Below are 25,862 nucleotides of genomic sequence, written 5' to 3'. Positions count from 1 at the left end.
ATAAATTCTGCTTCAATTAAATTTTAATATATTCTTCTCTTTTAATACCGTAAAATATAAAATATATATATATATATATGGAAAAAAGAAAAAAAAAAAAAGAAAACTTATTCATAGTTCATGAGCCCATTAGTAATCAAACGTTCCAGTAATAAAATTGTATAACAATGATTTCCATTCTGTACGTTGTTGTACGTGTTTATGATCAGCGTGCAGCACGCGAAGGAACGAGCTTCTCGCTACGAACTAATGTATAATGCACAAAGAGAGAGTAAGAGAGGAGAGAGTAAGAGAGAGAGAGAGAGAGAGGAAGATAGAAGGCTCTTTCGATGAGCAAGCAAGCGAGCTTCGCTCGCCTTGAACACCGGTTAACCGGTTACATACCTGTCTATGTACATTACGGAACGTGTTGATCGTCCTTGCCTGGAAATCAAACATCGCTACCTGGTCTATGCTTTGACCAAGTATCTGCGCACCATTTACGTTTCCTGAAGTCCTATCTAAGCACTCTCTCTGTCTGTCTCTCTCTCTCTGTCTCTCTGTCTGTCTGTTTCTCTTTCTCTCCCTATCTGCATTTCCTAACCCTTTCCCTTTCAAAAGCATTTGACGAAATGAAAATCTCGCCTCAACGTTTCTCAAAGGGAAGTTTACGATCGTTAATTAAAATTAACCATGGTGGAGATATCGAAAAAGAAACTACGTTAAACAAACATTCTCAAAGGAAACTAATATTATTGATCTTTGAAACATTTTTGAACATATTAAGTGTACTATGTTTGCCCAGCATGATTCTGAAAGTCGCAAATTTTGTTAATGCGTTGAAAAGCATAATACCATGTATATATGCACTTTTTTTTTTGTCTTATTCATATTTATATATTCTTAAATATTACTATACGTATTCGTTTGTTTTTGTTTAATCAAATGAAATGTGATTTAATTTAATGATTTTTTAATTCGTATAAAAATCATACGTAATGTGGATTAAATTAATACGATATTATTAGTTTTTATTTTAGGAACAATCGTTGAATAAATTAGTAATAATATACCTATGTAAATTTTTTTCAAGAAATAGATTTCTTTCTTCTTTCTCTTAAAATACACTTTACGGTATTAAGAATCAAATGCTATTAAGAGAATACTTAAAGATTAATCATTTTTAACATTTTTAGGCTCCCCCGCCAATCGTATCGCAGATATACATATTACTAGTCGAAACTTTAAACGCGTTTATCTCGAAACTATATTTTTCTAATTGACAAATAGTATAACTAAACAAATGTATGATTAATTAATTCCAAATTTAAACAATATTTTGGAAACTAAATTTTCGAAATTGAATACGTAGGATCTCTTAGTTATAAGTTAAATTTCTTTTCAGTTACAGCTGATTGTATTCGAATATTTAACGAAAAAAGCGATTTACGTAGACATTATTCCTTAAAAGCGAGTTTGTTCTTCTAATTACCGATAAACGTAAAATCACGGTTAAACCTTTTTGGTCTTTAGTAATCATACGTACATCCGTGGAGGTAACTTTGAGATCGCAAGAAAAGATGTTTTTTGTATAAGTCAACATATATCGTAGAAAGTTTGCTAGGATTTAAGTTACGTCTGAGCAAATATATACACGTACGTTGATTTGCTTGATCCCGCGTCGTCAGTTATATTAAATCCTAGGAGACTTGGGAAGACAAGGTAACAAGACAATGGGGTATAGTACGTAGAAATCTCGAAGGTATATAAGAAAAAAAATCGAGAGAATAGTAAGAAAATTAAGATGGAAAAATAACTTCCAAAGAAAGATATAAAGAGAGAGAAAGAGAGAGGAAGAAAGGAGGAGGAGTAGGAGGGGGGGCGGGGGAAACTTAATAAATCTGTCCTTTAAAAAATATAAATTTTAATTAAATTCCTAAGAGAAGAGAGAATATTTTGCAGTCCTTGGACGAATAAAACTATACGAAAGTATTTTGAACGAAAGGAAGGATCATCGAGAAATCTACACGAGAAAGAGAGAGAGAGAGAGAGAGATAAAAATAGAAGGGGAAAAAAGTTTAATGTAAGTTAAAAGTGGATATGTGTCATGGATGCGAAGATAGTTTTCTTCGATAAAAGATTCCAACCAACCCATTTTTACAACTGAATAATTCCAAGTTTCTCGACAATGTTTAGCAAAAGGAAATCATTTTTTGTTACTTTTTTCATCGAACGAAATGCAAGAAAGTAAAGATTATGATAAAAGTAAGAGAATGGATATCACCTTATATAAAAATCGGTCATATATTATATCTTAATATAAACACGTAGAACGATGAACAGGGTGAATCACAAATGCGTGCTAAAAACAAAAAATATTTTGTTCTTCCTTTCGTTCTTTTATTTCTTTTTCTTTTTTTTATTTTCTCCTCTATCTCTATCTCTCTCTCTATCTCTCTCTCTCTACGCACACTCACACACGCATACAGGGACAAGACATACGTATACACGTAGACGATTTACATTGGCATCAGTTGGCATTCGCTCGGCCTTTATCAACCTCTCACCGATCCGAATATTAGTTTCATTTGCAAGGCTCACGACCTTTACCATCCGGCACGTCGTTCATTTTTCTTCATTCGACCGCATTTTCTTTTCCATATGTAAGTAATGGCAGATGGAAGTTCAGGAGTGAGAAGAAGAAAGGAGAGTAAAGAGGGGCGGGGGGATCCTGAAAAGGGGAAGAGAGTTAGAAATGATAAAAGAGTGTACGAGGGTGAAAGAAAGGTGGGAAGGAAGAAGCCCTTTTCGCGAACGTTTAACGCGTCCCTCGGCGAAGGTCTACGATGAAACGAAGTTCATGGTGATATTAAAATCGAATTTGAATATTAATGCCATGAAAAATCATTCCCTCGATCGTCGAATAGATAAAAATCCAAAAAAGATATTTTACAAATAAACGATATAATAAACAAAGGAAGAAAATAAAATATATATATATATAAAATAAACTTTTTTTAAGAATAATAATATTAAGACAAATCGATTATACAATTAATGTCACTATAAAACTATAAGATAAAAAATCGATAATAAAAATAATAAGATAATTAATAAATACGTATTTTATATAGAATTAAAAAAAAAACATAATAGAGGACAATTGATTGTTATATATTAAATAAAAAATTCAAAAATTAATAATAACAATATTAAATAAATAAGTGTAGTAATAATAAGACATTGTAAAAAAACTTTGTAAGTTGTGCAATAAAAACCTGATTATATATAACAATAATAATAATAATAATAATAATAATAATAACAGGACAATCAATTATTACATTTTCAACGTAGAATAAAAGAAAAATGAAACAATAATAATAATAATAATAATAACAACAGGACAATCAATTATTACATTTTCAACGTAGAATAAAAGAAAAATGAAACAATAACAACAATAATAATAATAATAATAATAATAATAATGGAACAATCAAGGATTATGATTTTGAAAGACAACGATGGATGAGAGCAACGGCGACAGTAGTACATTTGTCCGCTAATCCGAACAGTCGAGGAGCGTTTTAAAGTCGATATAAATCGGTTTAGCCGCGGTCTCGACCGCGAGATTCATCTCGGTCTCTGCTCGACTGAAGTAGGTAGTAGTAGCTAGTACCTCGAGTCAAATCAAGAAGGATGAGAGAGAACTATGAAGGAAAGGGTACGACACGAGAAAGGAAAAGACAGAAAGAGAAATAGAGAGAGATAGAGATAGAATGATAGAGAAAGAAAGAAAGATAGAGGAAAAAGTAGAAGAAGAGTAGGAAAGGGAAGGAGAAAGGGAAGGAGAAAGGGAAGGAGAAAGGGAAGGCTCGACAGAGTTTATTGAAGTATCGCTAATCCCACAGGATGATCCGAGCAGGGGTAACGTGGCAGCTGGGGTCCTGGCACAGAGAGCGAAGCGCAAACCAACGTATAACCGTACGACGCTATGATTTATTCGCTCGAGTCTCGAACCCACAATCTGTAAGGCTTAGCAAGTCCGCGTTCCCTCTTTCCCTCCCACCCTCAGTCCCTTCCACCCTTTCTCCTCCTCTTTCTCCGACGTTCGTCGTCCTCCAACTCGTTCGTTCTCGTTCTCTCGTTTTCTCTCTTTCTTTCTCTCTTTCTCTTTCTCTTTCTCTCTCGCGAACGAGCGAGGCTTTCCGGCGAGCTTCACCGAGCTCGCGATATTAAAACCCATCCGTTTCCCTCGAGCCGAGCTTCACCGACGCTTCTCCCTATTACGCTTTTTCATCTAGCCGAGTTAAATTCTAGACAGAGCTTGCAACTGCATATATATATATATATATATATATATATATATGTATATATATTTATATATGCGTGCACGAACGTGTGTATTTGTGTGTGCGTGCGTAAAAATGCATATATATATATTCAGTAAGTTCATCTATCGTTCGTCCCAACAGTCGACCAAAATATTTTACTTAGAAAGAATTTTGGTTAAATTCTTCATCTTCATCATTTTTTCTTCCTCTTCTTTAGTTCAAAATTCTCTTAAAGTAATACCTATTTTTTGGAAAACTTTCAAATGACGATAATTTGTTTCACTTTAAAGAGAATACGATTCTAGGTTTGATGTCTTGAATAGGAAAACTCGTAGAAAATGTAAAGGAATAATAATCGTAATTCGTTGCCTTTAGGGTCTCTCCCTTCGGAATGAGATCCCACGGCGTCGATGGTTTAAGGTCAGCTCTTGTCAACCCTATTATCTCTCTCTCTTTTGGCTCACGCAGTCAGGCACCTTTGCCTGTTTCCACCACGTTTTACCAAGGCTACTCACGTATTTCGGTGATGACGTCACGCCTGAAAAGCGAGCAAAATATAAAGCCGCACGAGGACCCTAGGAAAGCGGTCGACAGGTATGTTTGCGGTCGACTGTACGCGACTACCAACGATCCTCTTCTTCCACCTCCTCTTCTTTCTCTCCCCCTACCCCCTTCTGACCCCTCATACTCCACCTACATTACTCGAGAGTATGGAAATGTGTGAGTTTACAAGCTTGCATCAAGCGAGCTCTACTCAAGAATAGCATCGTCAAAACTGTTCCCACGTGCGCAGTGTCCTTGTTCCTACCTAGTAGGAAAAATATGTAAACGTCCGTGGTCATTACCTTCCATATACATACTTAGTTTCCTATCCTTACCCATATTCGCATAGATAATATAGATTTTCTAGATGTATAGATGGTCCCTAAGAGGATACCTAACGAGCCTTTTCGTTAACGTGAAACACGCAAAACGAAATTCAAACTGTTATCAATATTATATTGGGGAACTCCGTCGAGAGAACTTTGCGTGGTTTCTCCCCAAAAAGCTATTGTAAATATTTTACATCTAGATTTATATTTCAATATGAAAAAAAAAAACTAATTTACGTTATCTATTACTAGAATAATACAAATAATAAAATAATAATAATAATACGATCATTACATAGGAGAGTTTGCATAAACGATCGATATATCGAGTAATTCGATGTGTATTCGTATACTTTAGAATTTTCAGATACAATATCGAATAAAAACAAAGACCTCGAAGCAATTCTTTTCTTTCGATTTAAATTCCCATTACCAATCCCTCGAATTTTTTAAACACCCAAAACACCTAGGGGAAGGTTTTATCACTCGTTTCAATGAATCCTGTATTGGCGAATGAGAATAAAGGACGATCAGGTGGTGGTGTTGGTTATCTCGATGAAAGCGCATATCGTTTTGTAACGTAATAATAGCCGATCCGTGACGACAAAGCCACGCGACCGACCAATAGCAAGGTGATACAAAAGCCGCAAGGGAGAAAAACTTTCCCGACACGTTCTCTCTCTCTCTCCTAGTACAACGAAACTTCGCTTTAACCGTTAACGGGCCGACTAACGGCGGATTGTGGAAGACAGTTATCGAACCTATAACGTTTATTGCTTCGTTAAGCATCGCGGAAATTGTTTACGAAGCAATAAAACTCACCGATCCAATAAGCGCACCCACCCTGCCTGCTTGCCTGCCTGCCTGCCTGCCTTCCTTCCTTTCTTTTGCTTTCCCTCTTTATCTTTCCTTTTCTCTTTCTCTTTCTATTTCTATTTCTATTTATCTTTTTCTCTTTTTCCCAACAAACGTATAATTGGATGATATTTTATTTCATTGAATCATAGAACGAAGTCGTCATTGCGATCGAAAAGGAAATAACGTCTCTTTTGTTAAATGTCAAAGTCTTCGTATTGCGATCCGATTTAAATATTCATTCCTTTATAAGTAATAATTCAAATGATTACTCCTACTAAATTGTTTTATTAAAATTTGTATAATATATATATATATTATTTATAGAATTTAATCCTTTCGTTACTAATGACCCACATAGTAGTCGTACTATATGAAACTGATTTATATGGAACGATACTCGTGCAAATTCTTCTTTAAACATAAACGATAATTGCAACCAAAGCATGCAAAGAAAGAGTGAAAATTTGTTTATAAGAAATTGTACGCATACATTTGTGAATGAAATGATTTTCGTTTGGAAAAGACATTTTTTTTATTTTATAAACAATTGTTTATTAATTATTAACTGTTGAAAATTTTATAGAAAAGAAAACATATCATTTGCAACGTAATTTGTTTCAAGTCTCCAAGAGTTTTAACTTCGGAGATATTCCCATTTAAAGTTGCCCGGTGGACTGACCCAAATAAATTCCTTGAGGAAGGTCATTGAACCGGTGACCCAGATAAATTTTTGGAATTCACTCAGATCAGCTGATCGTAGTTTTTCTATTTACAACCATGCGTAGTCGCGTCAGGCTACTTCATTAAAAAGATTATGAATGAAATACTTCAAAGAGAGAGAGTATTGTATCTTCCGAACGAAAAGTCGTAGATGAATGAAACAAAGATCATTATAAAGTAACAAATGTCCTCTTTCCAACCCATCATTCAAATACTATCGATATGATAGAATGAATTTTTTGAAATATTTAACAAACACGAATCTATTACGTATTAAACGTATATTCAATGAATTATAAACTTAATTATCTCGGTAATTGTAGCTTGTCTAAAATGATTACACAATGTTTCATAATATTATTTGATGTATAATAAATGAAATCATGTATGCACATGCATGAGGGATTAAAACAATTGGAAAGTTTAGAGCAGTAAATAAAGTCGTTACGAAGAGGCCACAATTTTGCCCCGTAGTAGACGAGGCCGCTTGTGCATGATGGATAATCCTAAAACACAACGGTAACTCATTGTTAGTCGGACGTAGCGTTACCATAAAATATCCATACATATACATACGTGCGCAGAATGTAAAGGAAAACGCGTATAGTCTCTATCTATCTATCTATCTATCTCTCTCTCTATTTCCCCCCCACCTCTCTCTCTCACTCTTATTCTCATACACACTCAAATATATATATATGCACACATGCGCGCGTGTGCTCTTGAATTCCTACCGTTCAGTATATATAGAAGAGAAAGAGAGATAGAACGATACAATGTTATCGCAACTAAATCTAGACGGCACCATGCCAGACAGTTAAATTATTAGGGCATAGTATAATTGGCCGTAGCAAAGGATTGCGGCTTGCTTCAACAACCACCGGCCCCCCGCCACCCCCCATGTACTAGAGATCAGTTTGGTTAGGAATATCTTTGTATTTGAGAAAAGGTCCTATGTGAAAAGGAAGAAGAACAAGATAAAGGGAGAGAGAGAAACTGTGAGTGGTCGCCCTCATTCTAATCCCTAGGATTTTGTACGCACGGTCTAGAGTCTTTCCTTGTATCACGTCGTAAATCGTGGATGGTCTTCTTTCCTACCCACCTAACCCCCCTCCCCCCACCCACACCTTTTCCATCCTACTTTTTCGCAAGAAAATAAATGTTATTTTTTAATTAAATGTGAAAGGACGTACCCCGATCCCTGGCTTTTACATACTTTAACATTCGTATCACGCTGTCGAGAAGAAGAAAACTGAGAAATAACTAACTAACTGTCTTGGCGTGTTATTGAAGAAAACGACAAATTCGTTCGTTCGTTCGTTCGTGTCATTTAAAATAAATAAATTAATTGAAAAGCATAGAATATTTTCTTGTTTGTGCTTTATTTTAATTATATAATTAAGTTGTAAAATTAAAATATCGAATGGAGTATAGCGTTATCGTTAGAAAAATTAGTATACGCGTTGTGCGAATAACAGTGAAGTACGAGATGCACCGTGATCGAGAAGAGAAAGAAAGAAAGATAGAGAGAGAGAGGGAAAGAGAGAGAGAGAGGGAGAGAGAAAGGGTCTTCGCTTTCAGGTAATTACGGTAATGGTTTTGTTCGAGGAACGAGAAAAACTTGATGGAATGAAATACTTCGTCTACTAACGTCCTACTCGCTGACCGATTTCTTTTCGGTATCGTTTACCTGACTCGTCTGACGTTAATTAATTGCCAAGTTTTATGCATAGATACTATATTAGAAACTAGATCATTAATAAATAAATAAATAAATAAATAACACAATAATAATAATAATAATAATAATAATAATAATAATAATAGTGATAATGATGAAATAATTTGAAATAACATTAATAACGTTTTAATTCGAATGTATAATTAATTTAATACAATAAATTAATATCCCCGACGCGCGCTTAAATAAATACTTTAAGAAATAATTATAACAGGGAAAGACAATTCAATAAAGTAAGGTACATAAATACTCGTAGAATTAAGTAAAGAAGAATAAAAATAAGAAGAATCCCTTATCCTCAACGACGAGAAGGATTGGCCTTTCTTCGTTTGTTTAGTAGGGAAAATGAACGAATAAACGAACGAACGAACGAACGAATGAAGGAACGAATCCCCCGTTTACTCTTTTTCTAAGGCGCGTGCCGAAACGTGCAAAACGCTTAATCCGAGCTGCTGCTTCTGCTGCTGTTGCTGTTGCTGCCTTGCCTGTTTTACGATCGAACGAAGAGAAACGGTGTTACGGGTGTAAGATAGAAGAAAAAGATATAAAATAAAAAAAAAAAACAAAAAATAGAAAAGAAAAGAAAAATAAAGATAAAAAGATCTAAAGAAAGAGAAGCAGAAGAGAAAGAGAAAAAGAAAAAAAAGAAAAAGAAAGAGTTTAAGAAGAGTGTAAAAAAGTGTGAGCTTGTCTTCGTCACGTCACGTCCCTCGTCATTTATTAACCATTATTAAGCTGGCAAGAGAAGAAAACTAACACCGTCGTCATCGTCGTCGTTGTCGTTGTCGTCGTCATCGTCTGCGGATCTTTATTTTGTATACGCGTTGCGAATACAACGGCCGAGATTATCCTCGCTCAGCGAGCCTGCCTGGGCTGCCTCTGACTAACGCGAAATTCGAAAGAAAATCCTTTAATCCGGCTCTTTCCTCTCGTTCCACGTCGAACCGAGTATAAACATTGGCGATGGCAAAAGGGAAACTAGAAGAGAGTTGGAAAAGGAACGACACAATACAGGGGATGAGAATCTGTCTTCTCTCTACCTTCCTTCTTTCTCTTTTCTTACCATACTTTGTGATTGCTGGCCAACCAACGTTGTTTTTTTTATTTTACCCATCCTTTTACCTTACTAACAGGTAATACGTGTTTCTTGTCTACTTTTCTTTCAGATTTCGGTCTCTGAAATAGGAACGTAAATATATCACCCTATTCATAAGTATTACTTCATTCTAACGTTTTATATTCTCTTATTTTTTTCTTTCTTTCTTTCTTTCTTTTACTGTTAATGTTAGCGTGTTAGTATTTTACTCGTTTTGAAAACACGAAACAAGATCGATCGATATGCTGTCTCTCGGCATAACGCATCAGTCTTTTTCTTCGTTACTCTGCAAGAAAATTTCATATTAATTCTCTCGCACACACATATATATATATATATATATATACATGCATACACTCGCGTTATCTCTCTATCTCACTTTATTTCTAAATTTTCGCAATGAGTAGTTGCATTAACCGAACGTTTGTTTCGTAATAACCGTGAAATGGCAAGTACGCGGAGAAGGCGTTAAAGATCACGCTAGTTTTCTTGCTCAGTCAGCTTACTACTCGACGAAAGCACGGGAGCAAGGGGGAATAAAAAAGGAAAGAAAAGAAGAAAAAAAAGAAAAGAAAAGAAAAGAAAAATTCGTTTTCATAAAAACAGTAGTCGACGGTGTGTAAGTCGGCGGTCGGCGAACAGAACACCGAAGGATGATAACACACAGCGAGGCGAAAGGCAAAGAAGAAGCTTCCTCTTCTCTAACAAGATTGCATACGATTTCATAAGATTTTATGAGAAACAATTTCATGAGGAACGGGATTTTATGAGAATCCAGTCAGGAAAGCTCTGCTATCGCGTGGTACTTTCCTTCGAAACTCTTATGCAAAAAAAAAAAAGAAAAAGAAAAAGAAAAGAAAAGGAAAAGAAAAGTAACAAAAATTAGACGTAAAAATAAAAGATAGAAAAGAGGAAATAGAATTCTTAAAACAATTGTTATATTCTTTTCATTAACGTCTACTCGAATTCATTCATTCATTCACACACACACGCGCACACGCACGCACACACGTGCAAGATTTGTAAATTTTCTCTCTTATTCCGTAGTCATTATTTAAATTTTCATTCTCAACAAAATTGTTCGAATACAACAAACGGAAATATCGCGTTAGTATCGAATTAGTGGAAAAGTAGTAGTAGTAATCGTAAAGAAAAGGTAAAATAAACTTTATTATCTAAAGAAACATGCAGGAATATCGAAGTATCGAGCTTTTCCGGTAAGTATAATTGCGGCGGCGTTGGCTTAGGTGAAGGGGCGGAAGGGTGCGAAAGGGGGTGAAGGGGAAAGGTGGATAAAAGGTTGAAGTGGTCGTCGAGTTGGTCGTAACCACCCTATTAAACGAGCTAGCAAAGGAACGAAGGGAGTTGAAATAATGGTGGAATGAAAGCCGATGGACGCCCGTATCGGTGATCTGCCCCTCTACTATCCCTGCTTCAGGATCTAATTACATAAAAACTGCCTTTATTCCGAAGCCTTCAACAACGTCTTAGTACAACGAAAAAAAGAAAGAAGGATAGACAAAAAAGAAAGCTTGTGTGCGTGAGAAAGAAAGAGAGAGAGAGAGAAAGCTTTTCTCACCCATCTTCATTTTTACGAGGCTTACGTCTTAAACATCATTACTCTTCTATCTCTCTTCCACTTGTATTCTCTCACTTGACGTTTTTTTCATCTACGGAAGAAATAATCTTATGAGATAGGTGATTTCAACCTTCACCGTACGTCGATGATAAAAATCGAGAGAGACCATATAACGACTCTCCTTTTCGTTTATTCTTCGGACGATTTATCAGAGCTATTCATTTTCAGCCCCCCATAATGCTTGAAAAAAAAAAAAAAAAGAAAAAGAAAAAGAGAGTGGTGGGCAGAGAGATGAGGAACGGGAAAGAAAGAAAGATAGAAAGAAAGAAATAAAGAAATAAAAAAAATTATAACATACGAGAACGCGAGGATGGGAAATAAAACTTTGCGTTTCTACTTAAGTTGGAAGTTTAATGAAGAGCGTTACATGCAGGTAGTTACCTCTCGTAAGTTTCCGTGAAATGGCTCTTTAAATCTTAGCAGGGATTGGAAGGGTACGATTATCGGGGAAAGGTGTAGCGCCGGGTGTCGAACGGGTAGGTGAGGGGGGGATTGGAGGGTTGGAAGATTGGGGTTGGGAGGGAACACGAAATGGGTGGAATCGGAGAAAACGTCGTTAATCGTCTAACAAAGCTGCCGTTGTGGGCGGCACTAATCAGCAATGACCACCTTGATCGAAAATAAATTCTTACCGAGGTCTAACCCTTAAAGCTTGGACCCGATTCCCAACCGAGCACGAACGCCACATTTCTTTATTGCGCTTTCATACGTGTACCGTATACCGTTTCTAAAAGTAAAAGAGAGAGAGAGAGAGAGAGAGAGGGAAAGAGAAAGAAAAAGAAAAAGAAAAAGATTGGAGGAGGGTTAAAATGGGGTTGGGAGATGCCAGAGTTGAGGTGACTGCTCGACCAACCCTTTAAATTCACCGAGCAACGGTATTACTCGAACGGAATACATATAAACCTTACGGTTATAAATAAATCGCTGAGTGCTTTTCTGACTTTTCTTCAGACTTTTGTCGAGATTATGTTATTATTATTATTGTTATTTTTATTATTATGATTATTATTTTTGGTATTTTCTCAGCGTTCTTGGTAGTCTCTTTTTATGACATTTATGGATGGTAATAGAGTTAAGTGGTCGATATTATTTATGTGTGTTTATTAACATTTTTATTATTATTATTATTACTATAATTTAGATTAAAAAGAGGACGTTATTTTTTGTTTGTTTATACAAAGAAATAAATATAATATTAATTTGTTTCTAAAAGGACTCTTCTTAGACAAAAGTCAGTTAGCAAAGTCTGAATACGAATGTCGTAGTCCTCATGATGAAGATTAAACAGAGTGCATTCTTAAGTACCAGTGATTGTAAGATTCCCTCGATGTTTCGCTGTAAGGGTCTATTACGTTACTGCTATTATACAACGAAAGCCCTTGAACCTCTACAAGCTTCTACTTCTCTTTCTCATTCCTCAACCATTTCCAATACGTTCGACTCTCCCTTTGCAATATTGAAAGGCCACCTCAATTGCATATTCTAATCAGAGCATTATTCGAGGAAAGGACATAATTTAGGGTGTTTCAAGTCGACGTTTGAATCATTGTTCAACGTGAAAGAATAGAAATAGGTATTTAATTATTCACGATATATTGATTATTCGTATTTTAAATACAAAATGGCAATATTATTTTTAAAAGAGAAAAAAATCGAACGTCGCTACTAATTTTAGTTTTGTTAATTAACCTGTGATAATATGTCAGCTGTCGAGTTTATGGGATCCTAAAGTTATGTTACCTGGAAAAATGTTAAAAGACTTTTCACCCAACCAAATATTACAAAGTAAGCATATCCAATTCGATATATAAAACCTCATCTTGTTTATTACAAAATGTCAGATCGATAACAAATATGCATTTTAACCAATATGGATCACGACACACAATATCATATATACAATATAATATTTATATGTATACGTTTACATATGTATTATATGTATGTATATAGGTATACATATACGCGTATAATATGAATGAGAATTTTATGAATACAGTAATGAATTTAGCGGAATTAATTTGATTCCTGCGAATTCAAATATTTGCCAACTGTTTGCGAATCGTTGGCTACAAATTAGTTTTAAATCGTATCTCATGGATGATTAATGGAACGGCTAAAACGTAATCGCGAAATACGTTTTAGGTTACGTCGAGCGTGTGTGTACGATTACACACTCCAGATGGTTAATAATAATAGAAAATACTATAACGATCGTGATGTTACTCGAGAACCAATTGGTACCCGCAAAATGCTTCCGAATACGAATTGGAAAAGAACAGTGAACTTTGATTTGAAAGAAACATCGCGTTTTAGTCGGGGATCGTTGAAAAAGGGACGAGAATAAAATGAAAGGGCTTAATATGAATGCTAATCGTCGCGTAACAACCCGAAAGGTTTATCAAATTCGACCCTTCGCGATAATCCGGAATACGAAATTGGATTTTAAATACGAAAAAAATGGTGTTTCTGATTATTATTATTATTATTATTAAAAACAAAAACAAAAAAATAATAATAATAATAATAATAAAATAATTTTGCAAATAATTTAATATTATATTTCTGTGCGTAGGTGAACACGCAGTAAACGAATATTTCATTTCTGTAGAAATTAATAGAATGTCTGCATCGCATTGTTGCTTTCGTACTTACGAGAGAATGTTTCTCTACCCAGGTCGCTGCTAGCTAGCTAGCTAGCTAGCTAGCTGGTAGTCCCTTTTATGACGTTATAAAAGTATCGTAGATCCAATAACGCGTGAAACGCTTTTAGATCGTAACTCTGCCGTAATAATAGATCGAAATAGCCCAACCGAAGGTATTACATTTTCGAATTTCCAACTTTATGAGCTTAACCTCGGCCCACGCATTTTTCAACTATACAAAAATTCTTATACTTATTATTAAATATTTTTATTATTATTATTACTACTATTATTATTATTATAAATAGATAAACACGAATCTTCGGAATACGATTCTGATCGATAGTATTTTATAATAAACGATCTATCATAGATAATTGAACAATTTTGTAATAACACGATCGAAACATAACTTTGTCCTATTTTTCCTTCTAAAGTCCTCATTCGATGAAAGCTTCTTTCCTTTTTCTCTCTCTCTCTTTCTTTTTTTTATAGAAAAAATACTGTCGATCAATGGGAAAAGTAATATAAATTCAGAGAGAGAGAGAGAGAGCTTTCGATATCTGGATAAAACGTAAATACTACTTTATGGCTCTTGTACACATGTATAAAGGATTTTCATGGTCCATACCGTATATACACGCGTATACCAAAATGTAATCGATGGAAGCAACCCACAGAGTCGTTTCTCCAAACGTAACACACACCATTTGATACAATTTTCTAGATCTCTTAGTCGAAACAAATTCAAGTCATTTCTCATGGCGTTGATACGAGAACGATCTAAACTCGCGACTTCTCAAGGCTATTCATCTTCGAAGACGAAGCTAAAACGCGACGTGCAAAATACTTTGTCTCTACCCCTTCAACCCCAACTATTCCCTCTTCACTCCCACCCTCTTTCTCGCTCTCTCTCATTTTATTTCTTTTCGTCATTCTTTAAGAAAAAAAAAAAAAAAAAAAAAAAAAAAAAAGCAAAAGTTTTTACAAACTGCAAGTAAATCGAGATTGATGGAAACAGATGTTGCATATTCACAACGTGCATTCGTCGTAAATACGCAAATGTGTGTATGAATAATTGCATACACATACATACATACGTGTATGGATAAAATGAAACGAAAGGGAGAAGGGTGGGGGAGGAGGGAGGGGCTTGGATAAGGTAAAGAGTGTAGGATATTATTATTTCGTCTAAATATTTCTTCGGTAAACGCGAGATAACGAGCAACGGCAATCCAAGTTGATAGGGAACGAGGAGCTAGTAATTATACGCGCGTACCCTTTTAGAGAACGACGAAAGCGACGTCATTGAAAATCGCACGGATCTCGATCCGGGATTATTTTGCTCGGCACGTTACTATTTACTTTACATTAGGTCGATGTACGAGACTCGAAAACGCGAACGGTAACGATACAGCTAACGTACGCGAAAGCTGTCCAAATACGCGTCACCGCATGGGATGAGAAAACGTGACGATAAATCGATAAAGTAGAATGAGAGAGAGAGAGAGAGAACGAGAGATAAATAGATAGATGGATATAGAGAGAGAGAGAGAGAGAGAGATGAGAGAAAGCAAGTTACATCGCCCGCGGCGGCTTGGTTTGATTTTTATTACATTTTCATTTTTCCATCTCTCCGTTTGCGCGTACACGCTCAACGAACGGAATGAAAAAAGGAAAAGGGATATAATAAAAATAAAAAAAAATAAAAACGGAGAGAGAGAGAGAGAGAGGGAGAGAGGGAAAAAAAAAAAAAAAAAAAAAAAAAAAGAAGAAAAAAAAAGAAATGGAAGGGACTCGGTGCAACGACCTTTGCACTTTCGAGATTATTTATTTTACGAGAGAAAACGACATCGGCGACGACGACGGCGATGACGACGACGACGAATCGAATGGCGATTTTATTTATTCCCTAACCAACCAACCAACCAACCAACTACCACCACCACCCCTCCTACCCCTCTCTATCTCATTTTGCATTTGTGCTTGCCAATTATTTTCCTATGTATAAATTATAAAATCGTCTACGTTGTATTAGAAGTTGGTTGGGGTGTGTTGAACGCGTCAAGCGTTTTCTAACGTACGGAAAACACGTACGGAAAACGCGTACGGTAAACTTCCCCCCCCCCTCCCGATCGAGAATAATATTCTCTTTTTTTTCTTTCTATTATTCGCATAACTACCGACGAGTTTGATCTCACGAAAAGTAAATTTAGGAAGCCGTCTGGACGGCCAGAATAAAAGCTGAGTCAGGTTGAAATTATCGAACTCGTCAAAGCACCCCGTCGTTAACTCGATTAATCTCACTTTGCTGGTAATTATGAATTTTATAATAATAATAATAATAATAATAATAATAATAATCTCTTTCCCTCTGTACCTAACCCTCTCCCATTCAGCCACTCTTTCACGAACGAGAAGTAGCTACTAATTTTATATTATAAACGGATGGTGGTCCTCGCCAAGAGAGGGACGATATCGCAATCATAAATCATTAAAGCGAGAGTAGGTATCCCTCTTAATTTTACGAAGTACCAACCGTTCAATTCGAATTTTATCGAGCAAGATTTAACGAGGTTGAATTCGTTGGTATACGCGGGTGCGCGCGCGCAAAAGTACTTTTTTCTTTTTTTTTTTTAGCTCGTTACGTCGCTTCGTTTTCCCCCCATAGCATAGCAGAGTTAGCTGATAATATCAACGAAAGAAAATCTGCAAGCCGGCCAAAATCCAACCTGGAATTTCACGTGTCACGGGTTAGTCGTCGAGTTTTCCATGTATAATAATTCAGCTTGTATCGTGAGTAATCCGTACAAGCTCGCTCGCTCGCTCGTATGTTCGTTCGTTCGTTACGTATTACGAAGACGACTATGGTGACGTTTGTAGTGGTAGGTAGTAATAGTGGTGTATGGTGGATAGTGATAGAGGGGAATAGTAGTGGGGGAGACATAAATTAAAGCCAATTTTCACGCGAGGGAATACGATAGGGCACGCGTGTGCCGCGTACAGCTTTTCCACTCGAAAATTCTACTCCCGGAAAAATAGCTATAGGTGTATATATCAACCTCGGACATTATACTGCAGTTATATCGGAGATTCTCTCCGACAAATTTCACGAGGATTTTTCTTTCTTTTTTTTTCTTTTTTTTCTTCCCTACTTTTCCAACTGCTCGATTCGTTGACGTCATTCTTCCTTTTTTTTTTTTTTCTTATTCTTTTTCTTTTTTCTTCTTTTTACGATTTTATAAACGGACGACGAATATTTTGCGTATATATATATATATATTTAGTTTTTATTTCATCCTTCGTTTCCTTCTTTTTTTTCGTTAGTTTTGTTTTCTTTTTCGGAAGAAAAAATTGTTAGAAAAATTCGACTACATTTTTGGAATAACGTATTACGTTAAAGTTAAATTTGTATGTGTGTATGTATGTATGTAGACGAGGAAGCTCTAAAGAGAGAAAGAAAGCCGAATACAGTTTCCGGAGTGTCTGCGAAGGGTGGGTGCGGTCGGTGGTAAGATGGATGCCCGCACTTACCAACTGACTAGAGATCCTTTCTCCTTCCTGTAACATCCCTACGAAAAGGGCCAGAGAAAACGCATTCTCCGAGTTAGCTCGCGAATTCCCCCTTTAGATCCATACACCACCCCTTTCTACTATTTTAAATTCGTCCAAGTTTTAGTAAATTTACTCTGAATAGTCTTTTCGTTTGTTTTTCAGCCCGTCACCCTGGAAAAAAAGAAAATCAAAAATCCCGAATTTTTCCTCGACTTCTCGTCGTTTCAATCATCATAATGTTACTACTCTTTACGAGATAAATGATCACATTGATCGGCTAGATAAGATTATTTCAAGTTCAAACAAATTAATTGACACTAATTTCCGATGAGTCACTTCGTTCACGGATCATCTCGCGGCTAGAGGAAGTTTATCGAGGTTTCGCGTATACACGAGCAAATATATACACACGTACACAGAGAAACACATTTACGCGGATACACGAATAGCGTAATGTTCGAATAGATCAATACGTTTTCGGAGAAACACGACTAGTTAGTAGTTCTCGTACATATGTCAACGTGTTTCGTCGAAGTAGGACGATTAAATGGGGTCCCATAGCTGTTAGCTATTTTCTAAGTACTACATAAACTCAAACCCTTTCCTGTAATCTATCTAATCCTTTATCAACGAATTTCACGGTCCGTTTGATTATCTATCACCAAAACTAAGAGAGTACTATATAGCAATCGCTAAATGTTATCTTTTTAATTAATCTTTCAATTCCGTGTTAAAAATTTGTTCTCGTTGATTTTAATTTTACAAAAATTTTCTACAAATTCTCTAACAAAAATATATTATAGATATCGTAATAATCTTTATGTATATATATATATATAAATACTCTTGTATTTTTCTATAATAATTGTAAAAATCCAAATTTAAACGGTCACGTTAAATAACCGATAAAATACAATAGGTAGAGTAGGTAGGTATCTGTCGAAATTTTGTTAACTACAAAGTTCTATAACGAAAACGTTGAATACACGTAGTCGTCGTAAAATCGTTAAGCTTAAAAGAAGCTGACCAAAGTAACTATTTTGTTAGTGAAATATATTGTCGGGAAAATTCTCAATGGTGAAATCGACGATGGGGGAAACGACCGGTTGCTCGTGATATCTAACAACGAATCGTACATACATACATACATGAAAATACTCGACGACTCGTAGAGAACATCGTCGGGGTCAGAAAAAGAGAAAACGAGAGAACGAGAGAGAAAGAGAGAGGATGATACGAGGAACGGCGGAACAGGGCTTCGCAGTTGGAAAATTTACAGCGGCGAGAGTTGAAATTGCGAGCGTAGAAATTCCGTAACAATAGCCTGCGGCCCAGTTTTTGGATGATCAAATAATGGTTCGTGTTTAATCTTACGAGAGGAAAGAGATTACTTTCTCGTAACATCCCGAATTTAATACGCGAAAAAAATAATCGACGTGAAAGCATCCTCTCCACCCTTCCCTCCTCCACAATCCACCACCCCTTCTCCTCCTCCTCCTCTTCCTATACCTCTCCACCCCTTTTTCCTATGTTATCCATATCTAGCCCCGGTGGATTAATAGTAAGGATTTTAATTTTCGCGATGTATTCTGTTTTCGCAAGTTCGTTAAAACTGTGCTACTCCACGGTGCTATGTATTTCAACGTATATCACTTGGGAGAATATCGTCTCTCGATCGCCCACGAGAATTCTTACAACTTTTTTCCTCATCCCTCCCCACCCCACCCTCCCGTGAATTTTTTTCTTTCTTTTTAATTATTCATTTATTTATATACATTATGATAAAACAAGAAGAATACGCGAATATAATATCGAAATATTATAAATATTATATATATGTGACGAATTTTTAAACTGAATACAAAATAAATTCGTTCCAAACGTTAAGTTTTAATCTTTTATTCTCAATTTATTTTCGTATAAATGGAAAAGTTAAACGAGAATATTAAAAAACACAAAATAACAGCAAACGAATAAAAAATAATCTAATATATATATTTATAGCAATAAATAATTAATATATTTTCTGAACGACTGTGGACTTCGATGAAGAAAGGATTGGCACGAATGGAAGGAAAATCGTCGATTAATATCTAAACGAGAACGACCGTAATGGTGCCGAGCAAGTCCGCGGTCCCGTGGACCCTGAAAAACGGCCAAACTTTGGCAAATATTTTTTCTCGGTGCGTCGTACTCGCCCTATCTCCTGGACGTTCTTTAATTAATTACCGCGGTAAGCGTAGAGGTAAAGAGGGTGTGGGTTGGCGGTAGGAATGGGAGCAAAAAAGGGGGAGGGGGGCTTGTGTTCGGGGGTGAAAAAGCTCTACGAGGGAGGAATACGATAGAAGAAGTGGAAGATTAACTGGGAGGACGAATATAAAGACAAAAAAAAAAAACAAAAAGGATGCGGAAAAAGGGCTCGATAGAAGAGAAAATAGAAATGGACGATGACGAAGTTGGGGAAAAAGGAACAGGGTTGTGAATGATAATAAACGGGTGATACGTTTACTTTTGCGAACGAAAAAAGAGTTTCAACACATTTAAACGATAATTCGACCTACCTGTTCTATCGTTATCTCGCATCCCTCCCCCTCTCCCCACTCCTTCAACATTTTTCTAAATAATATACGAGGATGGTTTGCATAGCTTCGAGTAATAAATCAAAAGAAATTTTTCTTATAGCTTTCAAATAAAAGTGAATTTATATAATTGAGAAAACAAAATATCTTTAATTCTTATAATATATTCTTGAATTATTTTTTTTTTTTTATATCCTATGGCAAATTCTTTGATTATAACTTTATAATAACGGATCTACCATACAATCACACCATATAGCGAAGATTTTCTAATCAAATTTTATAAATTAAACGTAGAAATTGTTTCAAGAATGAATATTAAAGAGTAAAGACGTTCTCGAGTAATAAAAAAAAAAAAATCATGCTTCGCGTGTGATAGATTTATAGTCTTTTTTTCTCTTTCTCTATCTCCGTTTATCTCACTTTTCTTTTCATTTCTTTTCCGATCTCTTCCTGTTTGCCAAAGACACGTAGAAGAGAGAGAAAGAGGAAGAATCTCGTAATACTCTTAATATTCCACACTGACAAGCTTTTAATTTCCGTTTCTTTCAAGTATCATACTACTCTCTCTTTCTCTTTCTTTACGCGATACAAAAAGAAATAGAAGAAGAAGAAGAAGGAGAAAAAAAAAAGGAGAGAAATTGCAAAGTCGTAAACTTCGTTGGTTCATTTCTCGACACTTCACACGCGATACTTCCTTCATTAAAAACGTTGCTTCTATCAACGCCCATTGCGTTTGTGGAACTAATATTAAATTAAAAAAAAGAGAGAGAAATATAGAAAGAAATAGAATCACAAAAAAGAAAAAAAAAAAAACAAGAATACAAGAACACAAATTCTTACATTTTCCGTTCCTATTTACCGTAAACGCATACTCGACACTCGGTAAAATCGGTAATGCATTTTCTAGTAATTACAATATAATAATAAAATAATTTAAACGATCATTTACAATTGGTAATATATTTATTCGTACTTCTATCAACGCCCATTGCGCGTTTGCGAAACTCTAATATAATAATAAATTATTAATTAAAGACAAAAAGAGATAAAACACAGAGAAAAGAAAAAAAAAAAAAAATACAAAAATTTATACTAATTACAAAACCTACAAAAAAAAAAACTACTTTTGTAAGCTAACAACTAGTAAAATCAGGACTGTAATTTAATAATTACGGATGATAATGGAAGGGTTAAAACGATCATCCGGACTTCATAATAAGTATTATTTTTCAAATGCATCTTTACACGCGTATAGTAGTAGTAGTAGTAGTAGTAGTAGTAGTAGCAGCAAGCAGAATGTTGTTATTTGCCAGAGTTTGTAGTAGGAAGATATTCGTTAAAAGAATCGCGAGAGGATGTATGTGGTTATGACGCAAACATAGAAAGAAAGAAAGAGAGAGAGGGGGGAAAGGAGTAAGGGAAAATGGGAGGGAAGGGTGGTAGAGAAGCACGCTTGAACACAGACAAGAATGCTCTTTCAAATGTCTAATTTTGTACTCGGCTGACCAAGAGTGGAAGGAAAAAGACAAACTAACAATAAGAACAAGAGGCTACTACTGGAGTGGTAGAGAAAGGTACCGTAGAAACGAGAAAGAAGGTAAAGGGTAGAGAAATAGAAATGGGAAAAATGGAGAAAGGGGCTTGTAACATGGTCGGAGAAAACTGAGGACAGAAAGAAAAAGAAAAAAAAAAACATAGTAAGAGAGAGAGAGAGAGAGAGAGAGAGAAAACAGCTTGGGAAGCGAGCGTGTAGCACGAGTCGAGTCTAATGAACGAATGAGGTCTCTGAGAAAAAGAAAAGAGAAAAAAAATATATATATAAAAAGAAGTAAAACGAGAAAGAAATAAAAAAGAAAGTCCCACGTCACTTTTGCGGTCAGTTACTTCCCACCCTGTATGTTCTCTTCTTTCTTTCTTTCTTTCTTTCTCTCACTCACGACTACTACTCCTCCACTCTTTTATTCCACCCCTTACTTTCATCCTTACTTTCTTTCTCTATCTCTATCTCTGTCTTTGTCTCTGTCTTTGTCTCTGTATCTGTCTCTCTCCCTCTCTCTCTCTCTCTTTCTATGGAAACTTCACCGGTTGAGGAAAATTTTCAGGAGGCAAGAAGAAAAGTCGTCTAGCTTTTCGTCTTCAGTGCCACGGTACGACGCGAAATGTACTTTTTCTTTCTTTCTTTTTTTTTTTTTTTTTTTTTTTTTTTTTTTTTATTAAGGTCATCCACGAAATTAAGAAGCTGCCAAGTGTTTTAAAGAAATTTGTCGAACTATGCTATTTAACTTTATTGTGTCTCTTTTGCTGCTTTTGCTTTTCCATCTTATACTATTATTTTCTTATTTTCTTATTTTCTTATTTTCTTATTTTCATTCTTTCTTTTATGCTTCTATTTTCTTATATTTTTATAACCTTTCTTTCTTCGTAATTTTTATTAAATCTAATACGCACAAATGCAAACACGACTGTAATAATATAATATGAAAACTAACAGAGAAATATATTTTACAGATATGATCGATGCAATAATAATAATAATAATAATAATAATAATAAAAAAGATTGAAAGAAGATCCCGTAAGAAAAGGTGGCAAAGTGACTTTTTACAACTGATCGAAGATTCTTAACGAGTTGGATGAAAAAAAAAAGGGAAGAAACGAATCGATGGATTGCAGGGAATCAGAAGAAAAACGTGTCCACCATAAGAGAGAGAGAGAGAGAGAGAGAAAGGGAGAGTAAAAGATTGAACGTGGTGCGGAAGCTTCGATTAGGTTCAATTAGGTGACAGGAACGGTCTAGCTACGTTCAGGAATTTACGAAGGGTCAAAGTGGTGAATGAAGAAACGAAGAGAAAAGAGAGGGAGAGAAAAGAGGAGAAAAGAGGAGGAAAAAGGAGGACAACGACATTGACGGGGAACACCAAGGAAAAGGAACAACACCGAGGCACGTCGTCAAATGAACCGAGCAAATGAGGAAGCTTCGTGTACGGGAACGATTGTCGATGGAAGAAGTCTTCTTAGTTTTCTGCTTCTCATCCGGCACGTCAATGAAGTCACCGGGTCGCATGATCGATTATCGGATCCCTTTCTCCTCTTCTCTCTCTCTCTCTTTCTCTTTCTCTGATCCATCACGACTTCTTTCTCTCTCACTTTTCTCCTTTTTCCTTAGCCGGATTTACCCAAAGAACAGAGATTTCTATCTTCTTACACGCGTCTTCTTATTTTTTTCTTACATCGATTATTACTTTCTTTAAACGCGTCAAACATTGAAATTTTGTGATCAAAACTTTCAATAATTCTAACGACAGATACGATATAATATTTACATTAAATATTTTCTAATATTTACAACTCCTTCTTCTTTCTTTTTCTTTTTCTCTTTTCTTTTTGGTACTGATACTTTAAAATCTTACAACGATTGAAACCTTTTTCTAATTTCCCTAACTCAAAGTTATAACTTATAACTTTTTTAATGATATTCGATAAGATTTGTACACTACATATATATACATACATAAATAAATGTATACACCAATGAGTCCTTTGAAATATACAACATCACGATACTCAACATTTTATCGAAAGACCAACGAACAAGAGTTCAATGTATTCAATCATGGTTTCTGATAATATTACTAAACTATCAAATAATGTAATTAATCACGCAATGTGTGTAATTCTCAATTTCGACAAACTATTTCACCTCTTCACCACTCCCTCCCTCTCTCTCTCTCTCTCTCTCTCTCTCTCTACCTCTCCTCCATCGAATTCTCTTTTTGTCTACGTTTATTTGGTAAAATTAATTGCAACAGAATGAAGGCTACACTTAGCAAGGATTCCACTCCATTAGCTGGTCACTACTATACGTAATGACGTTCGAGAAGTAACCTTAATGAGTTTCAACTTCGTGGGAAAACATACGAAAAGAGAAACGGTAATCCAATTATGGATAATTATCTAGGAAAGAGAAAAAGAGAAAGAGAAAGAGAGAAAGAGTAGAAGGCATGTTAAAAAGAGTTGGGGACATCGTGCTGGCACCGAACGAGTTATCGAGTGATTAAAAATACTTTCTCGTGGTCGGAAGTTTGCTCGCGTGTAACCCAACGTCTAACTCTCCCTTACTGTTCGATCTACTACTTCGTGAGAACACCCTTCTAACCATTCCCTATTCCTCCCCCATCCCTTATCCCCCTTTCCACTCCCACTCATCCACTCCCACTCGTCCACTCTTTGGTTCACCCTTTTGCAGACTTTTTTCACTCTCGTAGACTTAAACAAACGCGAAACAGCTAACCCTTCCTCTTCTTCAACGAGTACATAAGCAAGCCGAGCTTTGGCACGAGAAGCCCATAAAGTGTAATTAATCATAAGGCTAAAGCATAAATACATATTCTAGGTATTATTCGGACGTCACAACAACGCCCTTTTTATCTTCTTAATGTTTCTGAAACTTTGTACTCGTCTACTCGTTAAGCGAAGATACCTTTGTTATCTTCTTTTTCCTCTTCTAACTCACTCACTCCCTCTCTATCTCTATCTCTCTAGTTTTCTCTATTTCTCTTCTATTTCTTTTATCTTTTTTTACACTTTTTCACTCTTTATTAAATGGAGAGATAAAGACAGCGGTGATTAATTATGTTGACAGAAACATAGATAACAGCTAGCTCGTTATCGAATATTTCATAGACTCTTATCATTTCCTCCCTAATTATTATTAAATATATATTTCGATAACGATAATGTATCATTTTTTTTTCTATTTCATTTTTGAATATTAATCAATTTGTTATTATATTATAGTAATGATTATTTTCAACGCGCGAATGATCTTAAGTTAATAAATAAGTACAACAGTTTTCTCCAAGCAGGATAATGCAGATAACGATGGGTTCAGTTTTGTTTATTAATGGAATATCCCGATAAATGGTAAAATCACAGTACAATTTACGTATATACTGGAGAAACTTACCTTCACCCGTTAGTACAGACGAGATGTTCCCTACAAGCACGACAAGCTCGTCGGTAAAGCAGAGGGGATGAAACCGTCGGTACGAGGATCACGTGGGTAATGAAGAACTCGAGCCCTATTTTCTTATATTAGCTGTAGGATCCAATTTTTGTGTACAACCCTCGAAAATGTAAATTAAAGAAAATAAAAAAGAAAAATAATAATAATAATAATAATATTAAGAAAAAAAGGAATCACCTCTTCGATGCAATTATTTGATTTTATCATTCGTAAACTGGATATTGGTTTAAAATGAATGAGAATAATAACGACGACGAATATATTTTATTTCCTTTTCACTTTATTCTCCAACGATAAGAGTCTTGTGTTCTTTAATTGATACGAATAATTAGAAAAAAAAAAAAAAAAAAAAATAGGATAATTGCAAGATGAGAATCTTAAATTTCATTTCATTAATTAAATCGTACCGCTCGAGAATCAAACTTGTCCATCCACACTTCGGCCACGCCATTCTTTTTTACGACGAATAAAATTCGTAGGAATCGGAAAAGATAGGTGTGTGGCAACGTCGTATTATGATAGATCAAATCAATGACACATTTAACATATAATTAATATGTAATAGAATAACTATATGTGCGTTTGAAGAATAAAATCCTGTGCTATAGGTGAGAAAAATAATGTGCATTAACGAGGGATGATAAAACAACGGGTGTCAACGTGCATGATCAACGACGATCGTTCAAAGGACGTTCTCTTTTCCATCTTTGTATGACGATAATGTTTTAAAATAAAAATTGTGCATCGGACGAGCGATTCTATAATATTATCGTGTTTAAAAAGAAAAAAAAAACATGAATAATATTATAAAAT

At 35.4% G+C, this 25,862-nt stretch overlaps 1 protein-coding gene and 1 long non-coding RNA gene across 16 annotated transcripts in view; one reads left to right on the top strand and one right to left on the bottom strand.

The window, feature by feature from the left end:
- LOC106791508 overlaps positions 1-19,838 on the top strand; it is a 55,276-nt gene extending 35,438 nt beyond the window's left edge. The window contains exon 2 of the long non-coding RNA XR_001382187.1: positions 19,447-19,838. This is a non-coding gene — a long non-coding RNA (uncharacterized LOC106791508). The remainder of the gene's footprint in view (positions 1-19,446) is intronic.
- The window catches only part of LOC106791425 (tyrosine-protein phosphatase Lar), a 542,243-nt gene that overhangs the window by 339,796 nt on the left and 176,585 nt on the right, over positions 1-25,862 (bottom strand). The window lies entirely within an intron of this gene.

This window comes from Polistes canadensis, unplaced genomic scaffold (assembly GCF_001313835.1).
Source record: "Polistes canadensis isolate GaletaPanama2010 unplaced genomic scaffold, ASM131383v1 scaffold_8, whole genome shotgun sequence".
NCBI classification, from domain to species: Eukaryota; Metazoa; Arthropoda; class Insecta; order Hymenoptera; family Vespidae; genus Polistes; species Polistes canadensis.
Note: the sequence above shows the minus strand (reverse complement) of the source record. Positions and strands in the feature narration are given on the sequence as shown.